Consider the following 17,053-nt stretch of genomic DNA (forward strand, 5'->3'; position numbering starts at 1 on the left):
ACAAATGAGATACTAATTTAACAACTGCAGTGATTCACTTAACTGTGGCAAAAACTGTTTGTAAAATGGGGTAAATTCACTTAACAAATATCTCATTTAAAAACAGAAATTTTGGGCCCATTTGTGGTCATAAGTCAAGACTACCTGTACTCAAGAACAAGCTAAGGATATGCTATAAAGCTTTGTTCAAGAAATTGCTCAATAGTAGTAACTGTGAGAGGGATCTCGGAGTCCTAGTGGACAATCACTTAAATATGAGCTAGCAGTGTGCTGCAGCTGCCGAAAAAGCCAACATAGTGCTGGGCTGCATTAACAGAGGGATAGAATCAAGATCACGTGAAGTATTAATACCACTTTACAATGCCTTGGTAAGGGCACACTTGGAATACTGCACCCAGTTTTGGTCACCATGATGTAAAAAACATATTGAGACTCTAGAAAAACTGCAGAGAAGACCAACATAGACGATTAGGGGACTGGAGGCTAAAACATATAAGGAACGGTTGCTGGAATTGCGTATGTCTAGTTTAATGAAAAGAAGGACTAGGGGTGACATGATAGCAGTATTCGAATATCTCAGGGGCTGCCACAAAGAAGAGGGAGTCAAGCTATTCTCCAAAACACCTGAAGGCAGGACAAGAAGCAACAGATGAAAACTAATCAAGGAGAGAAGCAACCTAGAACTAAGGAGAAACTTCCTGACAGTTAGAACAATTAACCAGTGGAACAACCTGCCTCCAGAAGTGGTGAATGCTCCAACACTGGAAGTTTTTAAGAAGAGACTGGACAGCCATTTGTCCTAAACGGTGTAGGGTTTCCTGCCTGAGCAGGGGGTTGGACTCGATAACCTCCAATGTCCCTTCCAACTTTATTATTATTATTATGGATCATCGCACAGTCAGCCAGATGTTCAGACTGGATTTGGCATTTTGTCTACCTATCGAGTCCTTACCCAGGACCTGGGATAGGCAGATGTGGATGTTTGATGGTATTACAGATATCGTTGCAGATGGAAGCAGTTCCTAGTAAGGCCGCCTTTTGCAATTGACTAATAGCGAATTTGTCAATGCCAATGGTGTTCAAGTGGTGCTCCAGTTGTTTTGGGATTGCACCCAAGGAGCCTATTACTATTGGTACTACCCTTGCTTGCTTTTGCCACAGTCTTTCTATTTCTATTTGTAGGTCTTTGTATTTTGTTATCTTCTCCAGTTCTTTCTCGTCTATTCTGCTGTCTCCAGGCACTGCCACGTCCACTATCCAGACTTTTTTGTCTTTCTTATCGACAATTGTTAAGTCTGGGGTGTTATGTTGCAGGTGCTTGTCTGTTTGAATTCTGAAGTCCCAGAGCAGTTTAATTTTATCATTTTCTATGACTTTCTCTATTTTATGATCCCACCAGTTTTTGCTTACAGGCAAATGATATTTTTTGCAGATCTTCCAATGCACCATTGTTGCTACTTTGTCATGCCGCTGCTTGTAATCAGTCTGTGCAATCTTCTTGCAACAGCTTACCAAGTGGTCCACTGTTTCTTCAGCTTCTTTGCATAGGCGGCACTTACTGTCTGTTGCTGTCTTCTCAATTTTGACTTTGTATGCATTTGTCCTTAAGGCTTGGTCTTGTGCAGCCAGAATTAGTCCCTCGGTCTCTTTCTTCAATTTTCCTGCTCTTAGCCATTGCCAGGTCTTGTTATTATCTGCTTTCCCAGCTATTTTTTTAATGTATTGGCCATGTAGTGCTTTGTCTTCCCATGCCTCTATTCTGTTCTTCATTTGGTCTTTCTTGTAGGCCAGTTTGGTCTCTCCAGTAGTCAGTAAGCCTTCCTGATATACTAATTTCAGTGCATCTTCATCATTGTTCTTCAGATATTCTTCCAAAGCCATTTTTTCTTCTTCAACCATCTGATGTACTTGTAGCAGTCCACGCCCACCTATTTGCTTTGGTAGATAATGTCACTGCGTGGATAAAGGGCATGATTCATTGTCATTATTTTTCTGATCTTCCTATCCATTGCTTTTAGTTCTGCTTGAGTCTAGTCCACTATTCCAGCTGTGTACCTAATGACTGGGATTGCCCAGGTGTTGATTGCCTTTATGGTATTTCCTCCATTGAGTTTGGACTTTAAGATCTTCTTCACTCTCTTGATGTATTCACCTCTAATCTTTTTCTTGACTTTAGTGTGCTTGATGTTGTCAGCTTGAAGGATACCCAAGTATTTGTAGTAATCTTCCTCATCCAGACTCTTAATGTTATTTTCGTGGGGCATCTTGATTCCTTCAGTTTTCACTACTTTTCCTTGTTTGATAGTAAGTGTGGCACATTTGTCCAAGCCAAACTCCATAACAATATCTTGGCTATATATACGGACAGTGTTGAGCAGCAATTCTATTTCAGATGATGTTTTTCCATACAGCTTCAGATCAGGAGATGGGATAGTCTGGTAGATGTTTTTGATGTTTGATAGCCATGTCCTAAGTTATTCAGTATTGTTGACAGAGGAAACAGTGCAATAACAAATAATAATGGTGACAATGAATCTCCTTGAAATATTCCTCTCTTGATATTAACCTCTCCCAGTCTCTCACCATTGATCTGCAACTGTGTCTTCTATTGTGCCATCGATCTTTGCACAAATTTTCTGATGTTTCTACTGACTCCTGTTATTTCTAGGCACTTGATTATCCAGTCATGTGGCAGAGAGTCAAATGCCTTTTTGTAGTCAATCCATGCCACATTCAGGTTGGTCTTCCTTTTCTTGCAGTTTTCCAAGATCATTTTGTCTATTAGGAGTTGATCTTTTGTTCCTCTGCTATTGGGGCGGTTTCCTTTCTGCTCAGGTGGAAAGAGATTGTTTTCAACTAGATGCTGTTGTACTGCATCAGCTACCACACCAGTTAGTAATTTGAAAGTTGTTGGTAAGCAGGTAATTGGCCTGTAGTTACCTGGTGTTGCCCCTTTTGCTGGATTTTTCATTATTAGGTAGGTTTTCCCAGTTGTTAGCCACTTTTCAATTTCTCCTCCTTGTAGTATATTGTTGAACTGCTTGGCAATGAGTGGGTGTATAACAGTTAGATGTTTCAACCAAAACCCATGCAGTTCATCTTCACCTGGTGCTGACCAATTTTTGATTTTCTTTGCTCTTTTTTCTACCATTTTTGTTGTTATTACTAGTTCTTTCATTTCAACTTCTGTTTTATTTGCATCCACCTCTTTTAACCAAGCCGCATCCTTGTTGTATTTCTTTGGGTTATCCCATATCTGCTTCCAGAACTGCACTGTTTCTTCCTTGTCAGGTACTGACTGATTCCTTGCAGTTTCTCCATTGATGGATTGGTAGAAACGTTTCTGATTGGATTGAAATTGGAGGTTCTGCCTATAGTTTGCAATTCGAGCTTCATATCTACTGATTTTCCTGGCTATAGCTGTTATTTGTTGCTTTATTATTTCCAGTGCTTCCTTGATCTTCCTTGTTTCTAAGTGGTATTTCTTGATTAGGTATTCTTTGGTCTTCTTGTTCTTCAGCTTCTTTTCTTTCATCTGTTCTAGATTGCTTGAATGTGATCTTAACTTGCTGATCTTATTTTCTAGTCTAACCTTCCATTTTTGTGTGCACTGTTTGTTTGTTTTTCTTCTTTGTTGATTTTGCATCCCAGGTATTCAGTTATAACTGCAGCTGTGCTGTACATTATTTGGTTTGTTTCTTGCAGTGAATTGGTGCTTATACTTGCTATTGCAGTATTTGCATCTTTTAATGCTTGTGCTAGCTGTTTCTTTGGAACAAGCTTCAATGCAGGCAGCCTTATTCTGTTGTTTTTGTTCTGTTCTAGATGCTCAGTTATTCTTTGTTTCAATTGTTTTATTTCTTTAGTTAGAGGATTTTAATATGGTGATATTATTTTAATATATTTTAATATGGTGAGACGTAAATTTCAGAATGCCATACCGGCTCGGATGTCGCCCGGGTTAACAAGGTCCACGCTAGATATTGGAGTTCCTGGATATCTGGTGAAAAATGGGTTACAGGACTCAGGACTGTTGGCTGAGCAACCAGGGCCAGCAGCTGCAGAACTACTGGAAGAAAAGGTGTTTACCCGTCGCAGATACACAGTGATGGAAAACAAAGAAATAATGATCTATTACTACAGATCAAGTCCAACAAGAAGAGGATATCTAAAACGAATGCACCAGTTCTGGAAAGAACAACATCCAGAATCAGAAATAACAGAACAGAGACTAGCAGATCAACGCCGATTTATAATACGAAATAAAGTATTTACAGAAACAGAATTGGACGAACTGCAAAGGTTTACCCAGGGCAAAGAAATCAAAGCCTTACCAGAAGTAATTCAGAATGTAGAGGCAAACCAGGGGGAGTTGGCAGTGAAAGAATCCAGTAGAGATATACAACTGTTCTCATTTGGAAACCAGGCACCTCTTCCTCAGGAAGAACAAAACCCTCTAACTAAAGAAATAAAAGAATTGAAACAAAGAATAACTGAGCATCTAGAACAGCACAAAAACAACAGAATAAGGCTGCCTGCATTGAAGCTTGTTCCAAAGAAACAGCTAGCACAAGCATTAAAAGATGCAAATACTGCAATAGCAAGTATAAGCACCAATTCACTGCAAGAAACAAACCAACTAATGTACAGCACAGCTGCAGTTATAACAGAATACCTGGGATGCAAAATCAACAAAAAGAAAAACAAACAAACAGTGCACCAGAAAAATGGAAGGTTAGATTAGAAAATAAGATCAGCAAGTTAAGATCACATGCAAGCAAGCTAGAACAGATGAAAGAAAAGAAGCTGAAGAACAAGAAGACCAAAGAATACCTAATCAAGAAATACCACTTAGAAACAAGGAAGATCAAGGAAGCACTGGAAATAATAAAGCAACAAATAACAGCTATAGCCAGGAAAATCAGTAGATATGAAGCTCGAATTGCAAACTATAGGCAGAACCTCCAATTTCAATCCAATCAGAAACGTTTCTACCAATCCATCAATGGAGAAACTGCAAGGAATCAGTCAGTACCTGACAAGGAAGAAACAGTGCAGTTCTGGAAGCAGATATGGGATAACCCAAAGAAATACAACAAGGATGCGGCTTGGTTAAAAGAGGTGGATGCAAATAAAACAGAAGTTGAAATGAAAGAACTAGTAATAACAACAAAAATGGTAGAAAAAAGAGCAAAGAAAATCAAAAATTGGTCAGCACCAGGTGAAGATGAACTGCATGGGTTTTGGTTGAAACATCTAACTGTTATACACCCACTCATTGCCAAACAGTTCAACAATATACTACAAGGAGGAGAAATTGAAAAGTGGCTAACAACTGGGAAAACCTACCTAATAATGAAAAATCCAGCAAAAGGGGCAACACCAGGTAACTACAGGCCAATTACCTGCTTACCAACAACTTTCAAATTACTAACTGGTGTGATAGCTGATGCAGTACAACAGCATCTAGTTGAAAACAATCTCTTTCCACCTGAGCAGAAAGGAAACCGCCCCAATAGCAGAGGAACAAAAGATCAACTCCTAATAGACAAAATGATCTTGGAAAACTGCAAGAGAAGGAAGACCAACCTGAATGTGGCATGGATTGACTACAAAAAGGCATTTGACTCTCTGCCACATGATTGGATAATCAAGTGCCTAGAAATAACAGGAGTCAGTAGAAACATCAGAAAATTTGTGCAAAGATCGATGGCACAATGGAAGACACAGTTGCAGATCAATGGTGAGAAGCTGGGAGAGGTTAATATCAAGAGAGGGATATTTCAAGGAGATTCATTATCACCATTACTATTTGTTATTGCACTGTTTCCTCTGTCAACAATACTGAATAACTCAGGACATGGCTATCAAACATCAAAAACATCTGCTAGACTATCCCACCTCCTTTACATGGATGATCTGAAGCTGTATGGAAAAACATCATCTGAAATAGAATCGCTGCTCAACACTGTCCGTATATATAGCCAAGATATTGTAATGGAGTTTGGCTTGGACAAATGTGCCACACTTACTATCAAACAAGGAAAAATAGTGAAAACTGAAGGAATCAAGATGCCCCACGAAAATAACATTAAGAGTCTGGATGAGGAAGAGTACTACAAATACTTGGGTATCCTTCAAGCTGACAACATCAAGCACATTGAAGTCAAGAAAAAGATTAGAGGTGAATACATCAAGAGAGTGAAGAAGATCTTAAAGTCCAAACTCAATGGAGGAAATACCATAAAGGCAATCAACACCTGGGCAATCCCAGTCATTAGGTACACAGCTGGAATAGTGGACTGGACTCAAGCAGAACTAAAAGCAATGGATAGGCAGACCAGAAAAATAATGACAATGAATCATGCCCTTCATCCACGCAGTGACATTGATAGACTTTATCTACCAAGGCAAATAGGTGGGCGTGGAATGCTACAAGTACATCAGATGGTTGAAGAAGAAAAAATGGCTTTGGAAGAATATCTGAAGAACAATGATGAAGATGCACTGAAATTAGTATATCAGGAAGGCTTACTAACTACTGGAGAGACCAAACTGGCCTACAAGAAAGACCAAATGAAGAACAGAATAGAGGCATGGGAAGACAAAGCACTACATGGCCAATACATTAAAAAATAGCTGGGAAAGCAGATAATAATAAAACCTGGCAATGGCTAAGAGCAGGAAAATTGAAGAAAGAGACCGAGGGACTAATTCTGGCTGCACAAGACCAAGCCTTAAGGACAAATGCATACAAAGTCAAAATTGAGAAGACAGCAACAGACAGTAAGTGCCGCCTATGCAAAGAAGCTGAAGAAACAGTGGACCACTTGGTAAGCTGTTGCAAGAAGATTGCACAGACTGATTACAAGCAGCGGCATGACAAAGTAGCAACAATGGTGCATTGGAAGATCTGCAAAAAATATCATTTGCCTGTAAGCAAAAACTGGTGGGATCATAAAATAGAGAAAGTCATAGAAAATGATAAAATTAAACTGCTCTGGGACTTCAGAATTCAAACAGACAAGCACCTGCAACATAACACCCCAGACTTAACAATTGTCGATAAGAAAGACAAAAAAGTCTGGATAGTGGACGTGGCAGTGCCTGGAGATAGCAGAATAGAAGAGAAAGAACTGGAGAAGATAACAAAATACAAAGACCTACAAATAGAAATAGAAAGACTGTGGCAAAAGCAAGCAAGGGTAGTACCAATAGTCATAGGCTCCTTGGGTGCAATCCCAAAACAACTGGAGCACCACTTGAACACCATTGGCATTGACAAATTCGCTATTAGTCAATTGCAAAAGGCAGCCTTATTAGGAACTGCTTCCATCCTGCGACGATACTGTAATACCATCAAACATCCACATCTGCCTATCCCAGGTCCTGGGTAAGGACTCGATAGGTAGACAAAATGCCAAATCCAGTCTGAACATCTGGCTGACTGTGCGATGATCCATAATAATAATAATAATAATAATAATAATAATAATAATAATAATAATAATAATAATAATAATAATAATATACAGATGATTATTCACTTATGACCACAACTGAGATCAGAATTCCCATTGTTAAGCAAGGCAGTTTATCGGTGAGTTGCACATGATTTTACAACTTTTTTTGTCACTGTTGTAAAGAAAATCACCATAGTTGTTAAGTGAGTCATGAAGTCATTAAGTGAATCTGGCTTTCCCCCATTGACTTTGCTTGTTGGAAGCTGACTGCAAATGATGATTAGATGACCCTGGGATGGTGCAACCATCATAAATACATGCTGGTTCTCAAATTTCAATAATATGCAGCAATTGTTATAAGACGAGGATCAGTCGTAAGTCACTTTTTTCAGTGCTGCTATAACTTTGTTCGGTCACTAAGTCAATAACAACAACTACTACTACTTTATTGTCACTTTGAATGTACACCAATCGGCATACCTAAAAATGAAATTTCATTGCATACAGCTCTCAAAGGGTCACCACCTCTGATATGCACTCCTTGTTCGTGGCCATCTCAAGTTACAGATCTTCCATTTTAGTCTCTAGGAAGCAAACGATGGCAAACAGGACAGATGGAAACAGAGCTCCATATGATAGTTAAGTTGAGGCCTACTTTTCAATAGAATAGAATAAAGCTGGAAGGAACCTCAGAGGTCGTCTATTCCAGCCCCTTGCTCAAGCAGGAGAACTTATACCATTTCAGACAAGTGACTGTCTAGCCTCTTCTTAAAATCTCCAGTGACGGAGCACCCATGATTTCTGAAGGCAAGCTGTTCCGCTGGTTAATTGTCCTCACTGTCAGGAAGTTTCTCCTTAATTCCAGGTTGCTTTTCTCTTTGATTAGTTTCCAACCATTGTTTCTTGCCTCTGGTGCTTTGAAGAATAATTTGACCACCTTTTTTTTTGTGGCAGCCCCTCAAATATTGGAATACTGCTATCATGTCATCCTTGTTTCTTCTTTTCTTTAGATTAGCCAAACCCAAGTCCTGCAACCATTCTTCATATGTTTTAGTCTCCAGGCCTTTGATCATCTTAGTTGTTCTTCTCTGAATTTTTTCCAAACTCTCAACATCTTTTTTGTGATATGGTGACCAAAATTGGCTGCAGTATTCCAGGTGTAATCTTATTAGGGTTTTATAAAGCAGTACTAATACCTCACGTGATCTTGATTCTATGCCTCTGTTTATACAGCCCAGGATTGTATTAGCTTTTTTGGCTGCTGCTGCACATTGCTGACTCATAGTTAAATGATTGTCCACTAGGACTCCAAGGTCTCTCTCACAGTTACTGTTTTTGAGCCAGGTCTCACCTAATCTGTACTTATACCTTTGATTTTTCCTGCCTAAATGTAAAATTTTGCTTTTCTCCACATTAAAGTTCATTTTGTTGGATAGGGCCTATTATTCGTCAAGATTTTTTTGGATCTTGTTGTTTGGATGCTACTTATTACCATATTTGGTGGTCGTGTAAAAATATAAAAGCCTTTTGGATTAAGATATGGTGGAATATTCAAAGAATTTTTAGAAGGAGGGTAAAATTTACCCACAATTGTTTTTGCTAGGTATTGTTACCGATTGTGATACCAAGGAGGTTATATTGATGTTAAATTTAATTACAGCCGCAAGGTTGTTAGTAGGGCAATACTGGAAGAAGGAATCTTTGCCTACTTTGCAAGAGTGGTTTCTCAAAGTTTCTTATTTGGCGGAAATGGCAAAGATTTCGGCTTTCTTAAAGGATCAATCGCAAGAGAAGTTTTTTGTGGTATGGGAAAAATGGATAGATTTTATACAACATAAGTTGGATATAAAAAAATATTACTTAGTTTATCAATAATTTATATACAAATTTTAATATTTTATAGATTGTATTATTTTTTCTTTTTTTATATGTTTTATTATTATTTTACTTTCTTATATTTCTTTTCTTCTTTCTTTCTCTTTATTCTTCTTTTTTTAAGTATCTTCTTTTTCTTTTTTTTCTTTAATATTTATCTCTTTTATATATATATATTATTGTTAATTATTCTATTAGTAGTTTAAGTAATGTATTTAGACTTATCTATGGTTTATATATATATTTTTTTTTAAGAATTCAAGAAAATTTAATTAAGCCTATATTCAGCTTTGGGAAAGTTGAGGGAGGGAGTGGGAGGGTTGGGGTGAGTTGGGGAGGGTTGTTCTTTCTTATTTTGTAAAATTTTAAAAATTTTCAATAAAAAAGATTTTTTTGGATCTTGAGCTTGTTTTCTGGGGTGTTGGCTATTTCTGCCAGTTTAGTGTCATCTGCAAATTTGATGAGTTCCCCTTCTATTCCCTCATCTAACTCATTTATGAAGATATTGAAAAGTTACTGTGAAATGATGGAAAAATTTTAATTTCTTACAATCCATAACAAAAAAACCTTGTCCCTATCCACTATCAATTTGTTAGTTAATATACAAAAACATTTACACAATCCTATGATAAAAGTCAACAATTCTCAATAACAATCAATCATGGAAAACATAAAATCACTAAGTTTTACAATTTATATGACAGGAGCACAGAATTTGACCATTTGAGAAAGAGCTTCCCCAATAGATCCCAGGATGGGACTTGGGTTATAAATATTTTTGATCTACAGAAATGTGCTTAGAATTGGAGCAATGAAGCAATGACAAATATAGTATAAAATCTGTGATACAATATCACAATATATCCACACATAGTAAATAATGGGAAAATTTTCTCTACAGGTGAATAGAAAGAAGACAGAATAACCAGTTGGAAGGGACCTTGGAGGTCTTCTAGTCCAACTGTCTGCTCAAGCAGGAGACTCTATACAATTCCAGACAAATTGCTGTCCAGTCTCACCCATGACTTCTGAAGTCAAGCTATTCCACTGGTTAATTGTTCTCACTGTTAGAAAATTTCTCCTTAGTTCTAGGTTGCTTCTCTCCTTGATTAATTTCATCCACAGTTTCTTGTCCTGCCCTCTGATATTTTGGAAAATAAATTGACCCATTCTTCTTTGCCGCAACCTCTCAAATATTGGAATACTGCTATCATGTTACCCCTAGTCCTTCTTTTCACTAGACTAGACAATCCAATTCCTGCAATCATTTTTCATATGTTTTTAGCCTCCAGCTCCCTAATCATCTTTGTTGCTCTTTTTTGCATTTTTCCAGGTTTGCCACATTATTTTAATAATATGGTGATCAAAACTGGATGCAGAATTCCAATTGTGATCTTACTAAGGCTTTATAAAGTTCACTTCACATGAACTTGATTCTATCCCTCTGTGAATGCAACCTAGGATTGTGTTGACTTTTTAGGCTGCTGCCACACACTGCTGGCTAATATTTAAGTGATTATGCACTAGGACTCTTAAGATCCCTCTCAGTTTCTGCTATTAAGCAAAGTTTCATCTAATCTGTACCTGTACATTTGATTTATTTTTTTGCCTATGTAAAACTTTACTTTTCTCTACACTGAATTTCATTTTATTAGATAGGGCCCAATAATCAAGTCTGTTGAGATCCATCTGGACTTTGAGCTTGTCTTCTGGAGTGTTGGCTGTTCCTGGCAATTTAATGTTGTCTACAAATTTGATGATTTCCCCTTCTATTCTCTCATCTAAATTGTTTATGAAGATGTTGAAAAGTATTGGGCCTAAGACAGAACCTTGGGGTACCACAATTCTTATTTACTTCCATGTTGATGTAGTTCCTTTGAGGATTACATGCTGAGTACGATTTGGTGGAGATGCTGTCTAACCCACATTTTTTTAGCTTACCAAGAAGTAGGATAAAGTCTACTTTGTCAAATGCCTTACTGAAATCCAAGTTTACTATATCTACTACATTTCACTGGTCCATTAATTTATTCACTTTGTCAAAGAATGAAATGAGATTTGTTTGGCATGATCTATTTTTGACAAACCCATGTTAGCATCTGGTTATAACTTTGCCAGCTTCTAGGTGTTCACAGATCTGTTGCTTGATTATCTTTTCCAAGATTTTCCCAGGTGATGTCAAGGTAATTGGTTGTAGTCTCCTGGATCTGGTTTGTTTGTTTGTTTTAAGCTAGGAACCACATAAGCTCTTTTCCAGTCTTCTGGTAGTTCCCCAGTGCTCCAGAATCTTTCAAATATTTGGTTCAATAGTTCCATGATCTCATCTGCCCACTCCTTTGGAACTCTGGGATGCAATCTTTCAGGTCCTGGTGATTTGATCAAACACTGTGATATTTGGTAATATCCAGGTTACAATGATATTGCAAAATCATTGCTGTTTTCTGTTCTCAAAGCAAAAGATCTTTGTATTGCTTCCCTACAAATCACTATGCACTGTTTCCTATTCCTGTTAGCTTTGGGAAAATCCCAGGACTGTGGGGTTAATTACAGAAACACTACAGTTATGTAGTTTCATCCTCACAGGTTTCCTCCATATACTTTAATGCAGAACTTGCAATGTCACATGACGTGTTGTGATGTATCGCAACTATTTTTCCATTGCCGGCAATGGGGTGGGTGCGGTTTTGCCATGATGCATCTGGCCCGTGGGCCAGCAGTTTGACACCCCTGCTTTAGTGAAATCAAGGAGACTAGCTTTTAGGCAAAAACTTGATTTAAGACAATAAGAAATCCTGAACATCCAGTTTCATGCCTCAGCTGAAATGCAGGTAGTTCTCAACTTACAACCATTTGTTTTGCAACCTCTTAAAGCTACAAGTGACTTATCGCTGGCCCATGCACTTGCAGCCTTTGCAGGATCCTTATAGTCATGCGATCATATTTTGGGTGCTTGATAACCAGTATGTACTACCATTGTTGCAGTGTCCCAGGGTGATATGATTGCCATTTGCAACCTTTCCAGCTGGCTTCTAACAAGCAAAGTTAATGAGGGAAGCTAGATCACTAATGACCATGTGCTTCACTTAACAACGATGACAAAAATGGTTGTAAAATTGGCCATGATTAACCTAACCATGTTACTTGGCCATAGAATTTATGGACCCAATTATGTTTGAAGGCAAGGACAACTTTCAACTCCTGCCACTCTAGAAGAAGGGCATACAACATTGAGCCTTCAAAGGTAGCCTTCAAAAATATGGGCTGAGTTATCCACATGGAGGAGAAGTCCAATACACCATGCAACAGCTGAATCACCAGCTTGCCACGAAAGACACTAATGGGAGAGACAATATGCTCACTCACATTAGGAAAAAAAGAAATGAAAAAGAGAATCAGTCACATTTCTGAGCAGATTCTATAACCTAAGCAGAATGAGCCTTCCAAGATCCCAGGGGCTGGAAAACAACACCCAAATATTTACACATCTTAACCTGCCTCTATCATATGTCTGTTCATCTGCCAGCTGCATTTTGTTAAGCGTTAGAGAAGACCACGACTTTGTTCTGGCAGGAATGAATGACAAGGTTTTCCTACAAAGCCATAAATAAAAGGCAGTATGATCTATGCTGAGCATAAAGCTGAAAACAAAGCATGGAGGACTGGTGCCAAAGTAATTTGCAGACAAGCATTGCATGATTTGTGCGTGTGTGTGTGTGTGTTGGTGTATGTGTTGGGTACTTCCTTCACAGCTGCAAAGAATGCCATTTTATGCATATTGGAGAAAATAACATAATCGTTATACTAATAATTACAGTATTTCTAATCCACCAAGCATGCTGAAAAAAAATGATAATCTCAGTTGCAATCCTCGTATTGTTATGCATTCACACCTCTTTCAAGAAGCAATTCCTCATGGGGTGTCCTCCCTGCACCCCCTTCTCCAGTTTTCCATTATGTAATTGAAATGTAGCACTAGACAACTAAAAAGAAACAAAGAAAAAAGAAAAAAACTGTATGAGAGAACTGTCTATCGAGATTCTCGTTCATCCGGGTCATAGTTGTCTCAAAGGTGCTTTTTTTTTTTTTCAAAAGGCAACTGGGCTGTTTTTATAGGAGAAGAAGATTCCCTTTTCATCTAAAAAGCTTCATCAGTTCAGTAAGAGAAGAAAACATACATGAGCTATATTTTTTACTCAGAAATTTTATATTCTGCCTGGAGATATCTTGGTGCTTTTGCCTCTTCTACCTGACCCTAGAGCAGGGGTAGGCAACCTTGGTTCTTTTATGGCTGGCTCAGGAATTCTGGGAGTTGAAGTCCACGAGTCATAAAAGAGCCAAAGTTGCCTACCCCTGCCTTAGAGTGTCCATTTTAATTCAAAAGCAGGGCATAACTATAGCAGTAAATAATTAATTGTCAGCTGGTTAGAAACACCCAAGAATATTTATTCTTCTGTTCTACTTCAGGTCCAGAGGCAGTTTGCCAGAGGATAACAGTCGAGAGCATGTTGAGTGGGCTACAGTGGAAATAGGAATCAACACATCTGTGATTTAATACAGTGAGTTGGAAAATAAAAAATAAAATAAAATACAGTGAGGTAGAAAATAAAAGGACATTGCTTGCTATAACATTCCCTAAGAAATTAAAAAAAACCCAAACCACCAATCTCCAAATTGGGTGCTGCTATTTTTGGGAATAACTAAAATAATGGGTAAGCTTCAGAGTTTCCTAGAACTTTTTGTTAAGTTAAATGTTACAGAAAACAGAACAGTGGAAACAGGCAAGGAAATGCAGAAAATAGATTAAATGTTCAAGACATGAGGGCTGATATTTGAAAATGGTCCCTCAAGAACAGTTACGGACTAAATGATCAGAGTTTGGAGTTGCTCAAGGAAGAACACAAAATTCATTAGTGCTCTTTTCATTTCCAAATAAACATGCATATATGCAGCACAAATATAACAACATTTCTGTCTACAAGGCAGGAAGCTTATTTGACGTGATATCCTTTAAAATGTTAAAATATTGAGCATGGTCAGGACAGAGCCCCAAAGATAAGATTTATTGTGCCTAAGGTAAAAGAAAAATAAAAAAAATATGTAGCACTCTTGAAATAGGAAATGTTTGAAATTAGCTCAGTAAAAAATCTAAATTTGTCCAAAAATACTTTTAGAGATGTAGAATATGATGTTCATCTTGAGATGTTCGTCTATCCATCAAAAACTGAATATATAAGCAATTTTGACATAATGTATCCGGAGATAACTTGTTTAATTTCAAAGATATCTCCCATAGCAAAAGCAATTATTAGCACCTGTTAATACTTTCTAAAGTTTTCTTTCCAACTTTAGTTTTCTCTTCAAGCAATCCTTGGTTCCTGGAATATTAGAAACTATTTTCCCTTATGTGGTTGGTCAAAAGTTTTCAGAGCTTCATTACAAAGATGAAAGTCTATATACAGTATACTGCTCAAAAAAATAAAGGGAACACAAACATATAGGATCCTATATGTTTGTGTTCTCTTTATTTTTGTGAGCAGTATATTTTTTTCTCTTCCATCATTCCATCCTCTTACTTTTTGTTACAGATTCCTTGTCTCATTTCACAAAACAAGGAACTGACTGGAAAGAAAGATGGCTAATGCTAGTTGTGCAACAGAGAATTCCTTACAGCAGAATTACATCTTCGTATTTACTTCTCACAACAGATCATTGTCCGCTTCTATTCAGAGGCTTGATTTAGAAGACTAGCTGGCATTAATTGGCAGCTTGGCTTAATCCTCCCAGAAGTAACAATAAATCCACATTATTTATCACTGGGAAATTAATAGCACATCTAATGTCAGCCAGAATAGAAAGGGCATGAAGTGGTTTGTTTTTTCACTATCAATCTAACAGTTCCCAGCAGTAATTTAAATGCATCTTTAATGGGGAACATAACTATGTACTGTGTATCAAATGTGCTTGACAAGTGTTCCACAATAGTGGGAAGTTGGAAAACTGAAGTGACAGAAGAAATGTACTACAGACAAGCAAGCTTCTGACTTCAGTTCCTTCATAATGAAACTCAAATGAGGGACCAAATTAATGTAGATTTTACTCATCTTATAGTTCAAGTTATCTTTAATCTTTACCTTTCCTCCTTCCTTGATAATTGCAACCGTTGATATAGCAAAATTAAACAGATTCTGCAAGCATACAATGGCCACAGCAACTTTCTTCATTAAGTTGGTTCACACATTGCACCAAGCCTAAATCCAGGGTAACAGAACACATTTGTTATGGCCATATAACATACTATGCCTGAATAATCAACACAGGTAGTCCTTGATTTATGACCACAGTTGGAACTAGAATTTCCATTACTAAGCAAGGCAGCTGTTAATGGTCATCACCAGATTTTATGACTTTTTTGCCATTTTCATTATTGACTTTGCTTGTTGGAAGTTGGCTGGGAAAACCTCAAATGACCCTCAGATGCTGCAATCATTGTAAATACATTTTTGTTGCCAAGTACCCAAATTTCGATCACATGACACTGGGAATGCTGTGACGGACATAATTGCAAAGACCAATTGTAAGCCATTTTTTTCAGTGGCATTGTAATCTTGAATAGTCATTAAATGAATGGTTGTAAATTGAGGATTTCCTGTATTATGCTTTGATAAAATGGCCTGGTTTGCAGAGGTTAAAATTGAATTACAAACAGACCTATTCCAGTGTGGTGTACGAATATAATCTTCTGTCCATACTGAGGAAAATGTTACTAATAAAATTAAAATGCATGGAAGAGTTGTACATTCATATAGATCGTGTTTTTCAAACTTGGAAAATTTAAGACGTGAGGACTTCAATTCCCAAGGTTCCCCAATCAGCAGGTTTGAAGTCCACACATCTTATAGTTGCCAAGATTGAAAAACACTGCTCTGTGTCTTCTATTCTTCAATCTTTGGTTCAGGAAAAAAAAATAGAGCTTTTTATTTTGCATTTCATTTACTTGTTTATAATAAAAAGTTTTAATGGGATGTGCAATTGGCTGCACATGGCTGCATATAAAACCTTCAGGCATCAGCCAGCTGTGGCACCTCCTAATATGAAACGTTGACATTCATGGCTGCTAAAACAAAACAAATGTGATTTAATTCCTGGCAGGAAACCGATACTCATATAGTTGCAATATATTTCGAGCAAAGTGGGACAGCAAATATGGACATAAAAATAGAAGAGTAATCAAATAAAAGTAGTTAAGAACGAGCAGCAGTAGTATATTGCTATTTACTAACCAGCCTAATGAAAAGGGGATGGGATCTGGGGAAAAAAATCTTGCTTTTGCCCTGGAAATCCCTGGAAAATTCAGGTTACAGATATCATGAGATATGTACTGCAAACCTAATAATTGCTTCTGGATTAGATAAATTGATTTTTTTTGTGTGTATCCTACGAAGCCCAAACAATTTAGCTTGCAATTATTATTCAATATATTTTTCTATCCAGAGTCAAAGACTTCACTGGAGTAGATCAACTGTTTCTGTAGAAGATAACCTCATTGAGTGCTAGGATCTTAAGACTAAGTTAAATATTGTTTTTTAATAGACATCCTTGGATTAAAAGCAGTGTTAAGGAGTGGTTTAACCACCACCTGTAGCATACTGTATTTCCCTTTGACCTGATTCACTTACTAATACATGCCTTCAGATGCTGAGACAGGAGGGGCTGCG

This window comes from Crotalus tigris, unplaced genomic scaffold, assembly GCF_016545835.1.
Source record: "Crotalus tigris isolate CLP2741 ecotype Arizona unplaced genomic scaffold, ASM1654583v1 scf7180000017710.2780689, whole genome shotgun sequence".
NCBI lineage: Eukaryota > Metazoa > Chordata > Lepidosauria > Squamata > Viperidae > Crotalus > Crotalus tigris.